Genomic DNA, 13,517 nt, shown 5'->3' on the forward strand with positions numbered 1-13,517 from the left:
CCAATGACACTGAACAAAGATACAGTTTCAATTTAGGATCTTGCAGCGATTGGAGAGGAATTTGTCAGTGTTGGTGTTCATGTGTGTTACCCTTGCCTTTCAAAGTTGTACAGGTCAGGAGTTAAGAAGGTGTTGGCAAAGGAGTCTTGGTGAATTTCTGCAGTGCAACTTGTAGATGGCACACACTGCTGCTGACTATTGATGATGGAGGGAGCACATGTTTATGCATGAGGTGCCAATCAAATGGACTACCTTGTCCAGATCGTGTCAAGCTTCTTGTGTAGATGTAGGAACTGCACCATCCAGGCAACTCAGTGGTCTTCCAATATACTCCTGGCTTGTGAAGTCAGATGAGGGAAATCAGAAATAAAAACAGAAAATGCTGGAAATAATTTAACATGCCCAGCAGCATCGTTACAGAGAGTGCATAAGCGAGAGTGGCTGTAAGTTTGCTTGCTGAACTGGAAGGTTTCTCTTCAGACATTTCATCACCAGGCTAGATAACATCATCAGTGAGCCTCAGTTGAAGCGCTGGTGTTCTGTCCCACTTTCTATTTACGTGTCTGGGTCTGTTGTGGTGGGTGATATCATTTCCAGATCTTTTTCTGAGGGGTTGGTGAATGGGGTCCAAATTGATATGGTGCCCAAATAGTGTCCCTCTTCACCTGTAAGGATATCAGTGACAGTTGGTCATTCTTTTTTTGTTAGAAGACCAACTATCACCAGTATCCTTACACAGATGAAGAGGGACACCAGAATTGGAAATGTTATCACCCATCACAACAGACCAAGTTAAAAATCGCACAACACCAGGTTCTTGTCCAACAGGTTTATTTGGAAGCACTAGCTTTCAGAGAACCACAACTACCTGACGAAGGAGCAGCGCTCCGAATGCTAGTGCTTCCAAATAAACCTGTTGGATTATAACCTGGGGTTGTGTGATTTTTTAAACTTTGTCCTCCCCAGTCCAACATCAGCATTGCCAAATCACAACAGACCAAGACATGCAAATAGAAAGCGGGACAGAACACCACCTCTTCACCGAAGGCTCACTGATGATTTTACCGAGCATGGTGATGAAACGTCAGAATCTCCCACTTCAGTGAGCAAACATACAACCTAAACCACAATCTGAGCTACAAATCTTGACTAAAATTGCAAGAGAGTGCAAGAAAAACAGAGTGAGCAGGCACCAGAGAATATCAGATCTGCCATAATCTTGTTAAATGCTGGAGCACACAAATTAAGATTCCCTACAGTATGAAAACAGGCCCTTCTGCCCAAGTCCACACTGACCCTCTGAACAGCAACCCACCCAGACCCATTCCCCAACCTTCTATTTACCCCTGACTAATGCACCTAACACTGTGGACAATTTAGTCTGGCCAATTCACCTGACCTGCACATCTTTGGATTATGAGGGGAAATTGGAGCACCCAGAGGAAACCCACACAGACACACGGAGAATGTGCAAACTCCACACAGTCACCTGAGGCAGGAATCGAACCCGGGGTCCCTGGTCACTGAGCCACCGTACCGCCCACTTGATGGGCTGAACAGCCTACTGCTGCTCTGCATCTTATGAACTCCAGAATGAAAGCAAGGTTTGCTTTCTCCTTCTTGCATCTGACCAACCTGTCAAAAATCTATCCAGAAACTTCACACAGGGAGAGCAGAAAGAGTAAACAGTGCTTGAGTGATTTGAATGATTGAGTAAATATGATTAAGATCAATGAAGACAGGCTTTAAATAATAAAAGCAAATCTTTAAAATACGTGAGTTGCCAGGATCAGGGTTGAATACAGAACAGGTATTCAATTCAAAAGAAGCAAAATGGAAGACAGCTGTAAACATACTCACCCTGACCAAGAGCATTCACACTCTTTAACCTATTGGCAGCTGCTCTTTTTTGGAAACTCTACATTTAAGGGATACTGCAGGAGATAAGGAAGGATAGGTACTGCACAGGTAGAATTAGAGTCATAGAGATGCACTGCACGGAAACAGACCCTACAGTCCAAATCGTCCATGCCAATGAGCTAGCCTCAATTAATCAAGTTCTGCTTGCCAGCATTTGGCCCATATCCTTCTAAACCCTTCCTATTCATTTACCCAACCAGATACTTTTAAACACTAATTGTACCAGCCTTCACCACTTCCTCCGGCAGCTCATTCCATGCATGCATCACCCTCTGTAAAAAAAAAGTTGCCCCATAGGTCCCTTTTAAATCCTTGCCCGCTCTTCCTAATCCTTTACCCTCTCATTCTGGACTCCCTCAAACCAGAGAAAAGATCTTGTCTATTTATCCTATCCATGTCATTAACGAGTTCATGAAAAACAGCCCTCGCCTATTCAGCCTCTCCCTATAGCTCAAATCTTCCAACCCTGGCAACATCCTGATAAATCTTTTCTGAACCCTTTCAAGTTTCACTACAATAGGAGGGAGACCAAAATTGCACACAATATTCCAAAAGTAGCCTAACTAATGCCCTGTACAGCCGCAACATGACTTCCCAACTCTTGTACTCAATACTCTGACCAAAGCAAAGCATCCCAAATTAACTGGTAGAGCTGACAGGAGGGGTAGAATGAGGAGTCAGGATTAAACCCAGTGGGAAGTCAAACTATGGCAGCAAAACTGGAGTGGTTGAAATGCATGAGTCACTTGATGAATGAGCTGCGAATGTTTTGATCTGCATCCTGCATGTCAAGTCATGGAACACTTGAGAAAAAGATACGTAGTTTTTGCACCTGGCAGCACAATGATCGCTTGCACTAGTTTTGCAAGTAACAGCTCGAATCTACATGAACATCTGTGACCTGGTTTTATATTTTTAGAATTTCTTAAAATGTTAATATGAAGCCAAACTGTGAACAAGTTTAAAACAACACTTGACAGCACAACGCTCAGCACCATTTGCAACTGCTCAGACACCAAAGCAATCTGGGCCCATACACAGCAAGACCTGAACAATAACTAGGCTTGCGCTGTTAAGTGGCAAGTAACATTAAGTAACATACAAGTGCCAAGAAATGACCATCTCCAACAAGATAGAATCTAAATATCTGCCCTTGGCATTCAATGGCATCTCCATCACCGAATCCCATCCTAGGAATTACAACTGACCAGAAACTGAACTGGACGAGCCATAAAAAAGCTACAAAAACAGGTCAGAGGCAAGGAATCCTGTAGCAAGTAACTCACCTCCTCACTCCTGGAAACCACTGCAACATCGACAAGGTACAACTCAGGAGTGTGACGGAACTCTCCCCTCTTGCTCTGGTTCCTCCCCTCTTGTTCCAACAACATTCAAGAAGCTCGACACCATCCAAGACAAAGCAGCCTGCTTGATCAGATTCCCATTCACCACCTTCAACATCCAGTCGCTTAACCATCGACGCTCAATAATACCAATGCGTACTAGCTACGGGATGCACTGCAGAAATTCACCAAAGCTCCTCAGACAACACCTGCCAAACTGATGACCATGTCCATCTACAAGGTCAAGGAACACCACTTGCAAATTCAAGCCACGTACCATCCTGACTTGGAAGTACATCATAGTTCCTTCAGTGTCACTGAATCAAAATCTTGAAATCCTGCCCTAATGGTGGATGTCCCAAATAAACTGCAGTGGTTTAAGGCAGCAGCTCACCACCATCTTCTGCACAGCAATTCGAGGAAGGCATCATATTAAAAACCCTTCCACTTATTACAAATAATGGAGGTTAATCACTAGGAACTACACAGGGATTAATCATAAACCTGACAGACCGGATGATCTACATTTGATACACAGTACAAATCACAACACTATCAAAAGCGTAACGCCCTTGGTTGGAGTTCAAGACTTGGTGAAGTGGAAGTAAAGACAACCTTGGTATTGAAAATTCATCTCTGACAACTCTTGTACGTGCAGTGACAAAAATGAGAAAAACAACTAGTTGTTTATTGAAATTAAGACTGAAAACAGAGTGGCAAACTCCAAAAAGCAACAGTACAAAGAAAAATGCAAACGGTACACAGACTGTCTAACTTCAGTTTGGCACATATTTTCTCAACTCGGAGTTGGCTTAGCTCAATTGGTTGAAAGACTAGTTTATGATGCAGGGTGATGCCAACAGTGTGGGTTCAATTCCCACACAGGTTGAAGTTACCATGAAGGACTCTCCTTCTCAACTTCTCCCCTCACCTCAGGCATACTGACCATCAAGCTAAACCACCATTAGTCATTTTGCTCTGGTGAGAGAGCAGCCAATGGCCTGTTAAGACTATGGCAACTTTACAATGAATAACACAGCACAAAGCTAATACTGAGATATTAACAACTTTAATGTACCTTAAATGGAGCAAAACATAAGAGCATGAACAAAGAAAATCTGACAACAAATCATGAGATATGAGGTCAGTGAACTTAAAGTTTGGTCAAAGAGGAGCATTTTCAAAAGATGTTTTTTTTCAGGACAGAGATGGAGGTGTTTAGCAAGGAAGTTCCAGGGCTTCAGTACAGAATCCTGAAGACAACAACAAATGTTAGTGTTTGAATGATGAAAATAGAGAATTATGCAAGAATTATCATTTCTTAATGACAGATTATTTCACTGGAGAGGTCTTCAGGACAAACTGGACAACATTGGTTATTCACTATTATACATTACAGTTGTTTCAAGAGAAAAACAATGGAATCAAATATTAAAATTCAAAGTTTTCCGCATTCTCATGGAACTATGGAAATGCAGACAAACTTACAATGAATTGGTCAGAACCTCAATTCTGCTATTAGGCAATGTATATCCTTATATTATGTCCTGACAAAAACACATGCACCAACCTATCAAATTAGCATTCACACAACTTACATTGCACATAGACATCTGCTTGGTTGTAACTTCACAATTTTCTGTATGCAGGACATGCATATTTTATCTCCTCGCTTCCAAATGTGCAATTACAACATTTTGAAGCATCAATTAACGAGGAATTCCACCTTTTTACACTCGGTCAAGAATGAATCCCTTCTTGCAGTTACTAAAGAGGAGCGGACACAACTCCACCTTCCTTTGCTCCCAACAGAGTAGCAGCCGTTTGTGACACGTGACTTACCCTTCACAAAACCATGTTGACTATCCCTAATCAACTTATTCCTTTCTTGATGATTCTAAGTCCTATCTCTTATAATCTTTTCAACACTTTATCCACAATCAAACGAAGGCTGTGGTCAATAATTACTGGGGTTGTCTCTTCTCCCCTTCTTGAACAAGGGGACATTTGCTATCCTCCGGTCTTCTGGCACTATTCCTGTTGACAATGATTACAAAGATCAAAGCCAAAGGCTCTGCAATCTCTTCCCTGGTTTTCCAGAGAATTCTAGGATAAATCCCACCTGCCCAGGGACTGAGCAATACTGGAAAGTGAGAAAACAGCTAACAGTAGTGTGTATCTCGGTATTCTCCTTGACAACACTGTCTTTTTCCAGTGTGAATATTGACAACTTCCCACTACTATCCTTGACTGGCCCTCGTTATTCTTTTATTCCTGATGTACTTACAGAAAATTTTAATTCCAGATTTTTTTTTTGAAAAATCTCAAATCCCAATACGTTGCAGCAAAATTCAAATGCAGGTCAACAGACGATTAGCTGTCTGCTTGGGTTAATAATCTCGCGATATTAGCACTGGTGACACGTGACTTACCCCCCTCCCCCCGCACACCCCCCTCCCCCCCCCTCCCCCCGCACACCCCCCTCCCCCCGCACACCCCCCTACCCCCTCACCCCGCACACCCCCCTACCCCGCACACCCCCCTACCCCGCACACCCCCCTCCCCCCTCACCCCGCACACCCCCCTCACCCCGCACACCCCCCTCACCCCGCACACCCCCCTCACCCCGCACACCCCCCTACCCCGCACACCCCCCTACCCCGCACACCCCGCACACCCCCCTCACCCCGCACACCCCCCTCACCCCGCACACCCCCCTACCCCGCACACCCCCCTACCCCGCACACCCCCCTACCCCCTCACCCCGCACACCCCCCTACCCCCTCACCCCGCACACCCCCCTACCCCCTCACCCCGCACACCCCCCTACCCCCTCACCCCGCACACCCCCCTACCCCCTCACCCCGCACACCCCCCTACCCCCTCACCCCGCACACCCCCTACCCCCTCACCCCGCACACCCCCTACCCCCTCACCCCGCACACCCCCCTACCCCCTCACCCCGCACACCCCCTACCCCCTCACCCCGCACACCCCCCTACCCCCTCACCCCGCACACCCCCCTACCCCCTCACCCCGCACACCCCCCTACCCCCTCACCCCCCTACCCTCTCACCCCGCACACCCCCCCTACCCCCTCACCCCCCACACCCCCCTACCCCCTCACCCCGCACACCCCCCTACCCCCTCACCCCGCACACCCCCCTACCCCCTCACCCCGCACACCCCCCTACCCCCTCACCCCGCACACCCCCCTACCCCCTCACCCCGCACACCCCCCTACCCCCTCACCCCGCACACCCCCCTACCCCCTCACCCCGCACACCCCCCTACCCCCTCACCCCGCACACCCCCCTACCCCCTCACCCCGCACACCCCCCTACCCCCTCACCCCGCACACCCCCTACCCCCTCACCCCGCTCACCCCCCTACCCCCTCACCCCCCTACACCCTCACCCCCCTCCCCCCTCACCCCCCTCCCCCCTCACCCCCCTCACCCCGCACACCCCCCTACCCCGCACACCCCCCTACCCCGCACACCCCCCTACCCCCTCACCCCACACACCCCCCTACCCCCTCACCCCGCACACCCCCTCACCCCGCACACCCCCTCACCCCGCACACCCCCTCACCCCGCACACCCCCTCACCCCGCACACCCCCTCACCCCGCACACCCCCTCACCCCCTCACCCCCCTACCCCCTCACCCCGCACACCCCCCTACCCCGCACACCCCCCTACCCCCTCACCCCGCACACCCCCCTACCCCGCACACCCCCCTACCCCCTCACCCCGCACACCCCCCTACCCCCTCACCCCCCTACCCCCCGACCCCCTCAACTCGCACACCCCTCTACCCCCGCACCCCGCACACCCCTCTACCCCCTCACCCCGCACACCCCTCTGCCCCCTCACCTACCCCCACCCCGCACCCCGCTACCCCCACCCCGCGCACCCCCCTACCGCCACCCCGCGCACCCCCCACCCCTCACCCCCCTACCCCCAACCCTCACCCCCCTACCCCCATCCCTCACCCCCCTACCCCCATCCCTCTACCCCTCACCCCCCTACCCCCACCCCTCACCCCCCTACCCCCACCCCTCACCCCCCTACCCCCACCCCACACCCCCCTACCCCCACCCCTCACCCCCCTACCCCCACCCCTCACCCCCCTACCCCCACCCCTCACCCCACACACACCCCCTCACCCCCACCCCTCACCCCCACCCCCATCCCTCTACCCCTCACCCCCCTACCCCCACCCCTCACCCCAAACCCCCTACCCCTCACCCCACTACCCCCACCCCTCACCCCCACCCCACTACCCCCACCCCTCACCCCCCTACCCCCACCCCTCACCCCCCTACCCCCACCCCTCACCCCCCTACCCCCACCCCTCACCCCCCTACCCCCACGCCTCACCCCCTACCCCCACCCCTCACCCCCCACCCCTCACCCCCCTACCCCCACCCCTCACCCCCCCACCCCTCACCCCCCTACCCCTCACCCCCCTACCCCCACTCCTCACCCCTCACCCCCCACCCCTCACCCCCCTACCCCCACCCCTCACCCCCCCACCCCCACCCCTCACCCCCCCCACCCCCACCCCTCACCCCCCTACCCCCACCCCTCACCCCCCTACCCCCACCCCTCACCCCCCTACCCCCACCCCACACCCCCCTACCCCCACCCCTCACCCCCCTACCCCCACCCCACACCCCCCTACCCCCACCCCTCACCCCCCTACCCCCACCCCTCACCCCCCTACCCCCACCCCTCACCCCACACACACCCCCTACCCCCACCCCACACACACCCCCTACCCCCACCCCACACACACCCCCTACCCCCACCCCTCACCCCCCTACCCCTCACCCCACACCCCCCTACCCCCACCCCACACACACCCCCTACCCCCACCCCACACACACCCCCTACCCCCACCCCACACACACCCCCTACCCCCACCCCACACACACCCCCTACCCCTCACCCCACACCCCCCCTACCCCTCACCCCACACCCCCCCTACCCCTCACCCCACACCCCCCCTACTCCTCACCCCACACCCCCCCTACCCCTCACCCCACGCCCCCCCTACCCCTCACCCCACGCCCCCCCTACCCCTCACCCCACGCCCCCCCTACCCCTCACCCCACACCCCCCGACCCCCTACCCCTCACCCCACACCCCCCGACCCCCACCCCTCACCCCACACCCCCCTACCCCCACCCCTCACCCCACACACCCCCCCCTACCCCCACCCCACACACCCCCCCTACCCCCACCCCACACACCCCCCCTACCCCCACCCCACACACCCCCCCTACCCCCACCCCACACACCCCCCCTACCCCCACCCCACACACCCCCCCTACCCCCACCCCACACACCCCCCCTACCCCCACCCCACACACCCCCCCTACCCCCACCCCACACCCCCCCTACCCCTCACCCCACACCCCCCTACCCCCACCCCTCACCCCACACCTCCCTACCCCTCACCCCACACCCCCCTACCCCCACCCCTCACCCCACACCTCCCTACCCCTCACCCCACACCCCCCTACCCCCACCCCTCACCCCCCTACCCCTCACCCCACACCCCCTACCCCCACCCCACACCCCCCCTACCCCTCACCCCACACCCCCCCTACCCCTCACCCCACACCCCCCCTACCCCCACCCCTCACCCCACACCCCCCTACCCCCACCCCTCACCCCACACCCCCCTACCCCCACCCCTCACCCCACACCCCCCTACCCCCACCCCTCACCCCACACCCCCCTACCCCCACCCCTCACCCCACACACCCCCCCTACCCCCACCTCACACACCTCCCCTACCCCCACCCCTCACCCCCCTACCCCTCACCCCACACCCCCCTACCCCTCACCCCACACCCCCCTACCCCTCACCCCACACCCCCCTACCCCCACCCCTCACCCCCCCACCCCTCACCCCACACACACCCCCTACCCCCACCCCACACCCCCCCACCCCTCACCCCACACACACCCCCTACCCCCACCCCACACCCCCCCTACCCCTCACCCCACACACACCCCCTACCCCTCACCCCACACCCCCCCTACCCCTCACCCCACACCCCCCGACCCCCACCCCTCACCCCACACCCCCCGACCCCCACCCCTCACCCCACACCCCCCGACCCCCACCCCTCACCCCACACCCCCCGACCCCCACCCCTCACCCCACACCCCCCTACCCCCACCCCTCACCCCCCCTACCCCTCACCCCCCTACCCCTCACCCCACACCCCCTACCCCTCACCCCCTACCCCTCACCCCCTACCCCTCACCCCACACCCCCCTACCCCCCACCCCACACCCCCCTACCCCCACCCCACACACCCCCTACCCCCACCCCACACCCCCTACCCCTCACCCCCTACCCCCCACCCCACACCCCCCCTACCCCTCACCCCACACCCCCTACCCCTCACCCCTCACCCCCTACCCCCTACCCCTCACCCCCCTACCCCTCACCCCACACCCCCTACCCCTCACCCCACACCCCCTACCCCTCACCCCCTACCCCTCACCCCCCTACCCCTCACCCCACACCCCCTACCCCTCACCCCACACCCCCTACCCCTCACCCCTCACCCCCTACCCCCTACCCCTCACCCCCCTACCCCTCACCCCACACCCCCTACCCCCTACCCCTCACCCCCCTACCCCTCACCCCACACCCCCTACCCCACACCCCCTACCCCTCACCCCTCACCCCCTACCCCCTACCCCTCACCCCCCTACCCCTCACCCCACACCCCCTACCCCCTACCCCTCACCCCCCTACCCCTCACCCCACACCCCCCTACCCCCCACCCCACACCCCCCTACCCCCACCCCACACACCCCCTACCCCCACCCCACACCCCCTACCCCTCACCCCCTACCCCCCACCCCACACCCCCCCTACCCCTCACCCCACACCCCCTACCCCTCACCCCCTACCCCCTACCCCACACCCCCCCTACCCCTCACCCCACACCCCCTACCCCTCACCCCCTACCCCCTACCCCTCACCCCCCTACCCCTCACCCCACACCCCCTACCCCTCACCCCACACCCCCTACCCCTCACCCCTCACCCCCTACCCCTCACCCCTCACCCCCTACCCCTCACCCCACACCCCCTACCCCTCACCCCTCACCCCCTACCCCCTACCCCTCACCCCCCTACCCCTCACCCCACACCCCCTACCCCACACCCCCTACCCCTCACCCCTCACCCCCTACCCCTCACCCCACACCCCCTACCCCCTACCCCTCACCCCCCTACCCCTCACCCCACACCCCCCTACCCCCCACCCCACACCCCCCTACCCCCACCCCACACACCCCCTACCCCCACCCCACACCCCCTACCCCTCCCCCCCACCCCACACCCCCCCTACCCCTCACCCCACACCCCCTACCCCTCACCCCACACCCCCTACCCCTCACCCCTCACCCCCTACCCCCTACCCCTCACACCCCTACCCCTCACCCCACACCCCCTACCCCCTACCCCTCACCCCCCTACCCCTCACCCCCTACCCCCTACCCCCTACCCCTCACCCCCCTACCCCTCACCCCACACCCCCCTACCCCCACCCCACACACCCCCTACCCCCACCCCACACCCCCTACCCCTCACCCCCTACCCCCTACCCCTCACCCCCCTACCCCCACCCCACACACCCCCTACCCCCTACCCCTCACCCCCCTACCCCTCACCCCCTACCCCCTACCCCCTACCCCTCACCCCCCTACCCCTCACCCCACACCCCCCTACCCCCACCCCACACCCCCCCTACCCCTCACCCCACACCCCCTACCCCTCACCCCTCACCCCTCACCCCCTACCCCCTACCCCTCACCCCCCTACCCCTCACCCCTCACCCCACACCCCACACACCCCCCTACCCCCACCCCCACCGGGAAGGCCTGTCCCTCCTACCTGATCCCCGGGCCGGTCTCCCTCACTCTCCCCGCCGCTCCATGCCGTTTCCCGGGGGGGGGCTCACGCTCTGCCTCTCGCTCCTTCTGTCGCCGTCTGCCGCTCCTCGCCGGAACTGACGACACAGCCTCCACCCACCAAGCTCCGCGCATGCTCGGCGAGCCTGCTGCATTCTGGGGGCTGTAGTCCCAGGGAGCCTTGCTTGAAGCTGTGGGGTCAGAGTTCAGTCCCTGGCTGAGCATCACTTGCCCAAAGCACATGCCCTGTCACTGCCCACTGCCCTCACTGAGAAACTCCTGCTTCAAGGCACGTCAGGCCCAGCTAAGCAAACTTGCTACCCTGCTGCTGTGGGAGAACAGCAGGATCTGCTGGGTCACTGTGCTGGTCTGTGGGAGATCAGCAGGATCTGCTGGGTCACTGTGCTGGTCTGTGGGAGATCAACAGGATCTGCTGGGTCACTGTGCTGGTCTGTGGGAGATCAACAGGATCTGCTGGGTCACTGTGCTGGTCTGTGGGAGATCAGCAGGATCTGCTGGGTCACTGTGCTGGTCTGTGGGAGATCAACAGGATCTGCTGGGTCACTGTGCTGGTCTGTGGGAGAACAGCAGGATCTGCTGGGTCACTGTGCTGGCTGTGGGAGAACAGCAGGATCTGCTGGTTCACTGTGCTGGCTGTGGGAGAACAGCAGGATCTGCTGGGTCACTGTGCTGCTCTGTGGGAGATCAGCAGGATCTGCTGGGTCACTGTGCTGGCTGTGGGAGAACAGCAGGATCTGCTGGGTCACTGTGCTGGTCTGTGGGAGATCAGCAGGATCTGCTGGGTCACTGTGCTGGTCTGTGGGAGATCAGCAGGATCTGCTGGGTCACTGTGCTGGTCTGTGGGAGATCAGCAGGATCTGCTGGGTCACTGTGCTGGCTGTGGAATGGTGCCCCTCAACTTAATGTCTCTGCCAACAAACACCCAGCTGTAAGAACTGACAGAAACTGGGCCTTACTGTGTGTCAGCAGAAGAAAGAGACACTAGTGGTTTTACTAATTTGTCACCATTTTTCATGATTTGTGGATTTTTATTTCGTTTCATTGCTGTTTAATATGTTTGCTCATTTTCTTCACAGAATGCAAACTTTACACTTTGATGTTTACATTGATTTGCCAATTTTAGAGTCAGTCAGCACCCTTCAGTCCCACTCTTCCATGCTAATCAGCCATCCCAATCTGACCTAGTCCCATTTCCCAGCATTTGGCCCATATCCTTCTAAACCCTTCCCATTCATATACCCATCCAGATGCCTTTTAAATGCTATAATTGTCCCAGCCTCCACCACTTCCTCTTGCAGCTCATTCCATACCCACATCACTCTCCATGGGAAAAAGCTCCCTTTCAGGTTTGTTATAAATCTTTCCCCTCTCACCTTAAACCTATGCCGTCGAGTTTTGGACTCCCCACCCCATGGAAAAGACCTTGTCAATTCACCCTATCTGTGCCCCTCATGATTGTATAAACCTCTCTAAGGTCACCCCTCAGCTTCTTGCCACTCCAGGGAAAACAGCCCCAGCCTATTCAGCCTCTCCCGATAGCTCTAACTTTCCTACCCTGGCAACATCCTTGTAAATCTTTTCTGCACTATCTAAAGTTTAGCAACATCTTTCCTATAGCAGGGAGACCAGAATTGTATGCAGTATTTTAAAATTGGCTGCACCAATGTCCTGTACAGCCACAACGATATGCTAATTCAGCCAACCTCTGCTCAAAGAGGTACTTCAACTGCTCTGGGGTGGCACGGTGGCTCAGTGTTTAGCACTGCTACCTCACAGCACCAGGGACCTGGGTTCAATTCCCGCCTCAGGTGACTGTCTGGATAGAATTCGCACATTCTCCCCGTGTCTGCATGGGTTTCACAGAACATAGAACAGTACAGCACAGAACAGGCCCTTCAGCCCACGATGTTGTGCCGACCACTGATCCTCATGTACGTACCCTCAAATTTCTGTGACCATATGCATGTCCAGTAGTCTCTTAAATGTCCCCAATGACCCTGCTTCCACAACTGCTGCTAGCAACAAATTCCATGCTCACACAACTCTCTGTGTAAAGAACCCGCCTCTGACATCCCCTCTATACTTTCCTCCAACCAGCTTAAACTCTGACCCCTCGTGTTAGTCATTTCTGCCCTGGGAAATAGTCTCTGGCTATCGACTCTATCTATGCCTCTCATGATCTTGTATATCTCAATTAGGTCCCCTCTCCTCCTCCTTTTCTCCAATGAAAAAAGTCCGAGGTCAGTCAACCTCTCTTCATAAGATAAGCCCTCCAGTCCAGGCAGCA

The 13,517-nt window shown here is 56.9% G+C and overlaps 1 protein-coding gene across 1 annotated transcript in view; it reads right to left on the reverse strand.

Moving 5' to 3' along the window:
- The window catches only part of LOC122552298 (non-receptor tyrosine-protein kinase TYK2-like), a 148,034-nt gene extending 136,741 nt beyond the window's left edge, over window positions 1–11,293 (reverse strand). Inside the window, exon 1 of the mRNA XM_087983315.1 lies at window positions 11,193–11,293. The gene's annotated coding sequence lies outside the window, so the exon portion shown is untranslated. The remainder of the gene's footprint in view (window positions 1–11,192) is intronic.
- Between the last annotated feature and the right edge of the window lie 2,224 nt (window positions 11,294–13,517).

Source organism: Chiloscyllium plagiosum, unplaced genomic scaffold (assembly GCF_037043375.1).
Source record: "Chiloscyllium plagiosum isolate Xiang-an unplaced genomic scaffold, Cpla_swu_hap1 HiC_scaffold_45, whole genome shotgun sequence".
In the NCBI taxonomy this organism is placed as follows: domain Eukaryota; kingdom Metazoa; phylum Chordata; class Chondrichthyes; order Orectolobiformes; family Hemiscylliidae; genus Chiloscyllium; species Chiloscyllium plagiosum.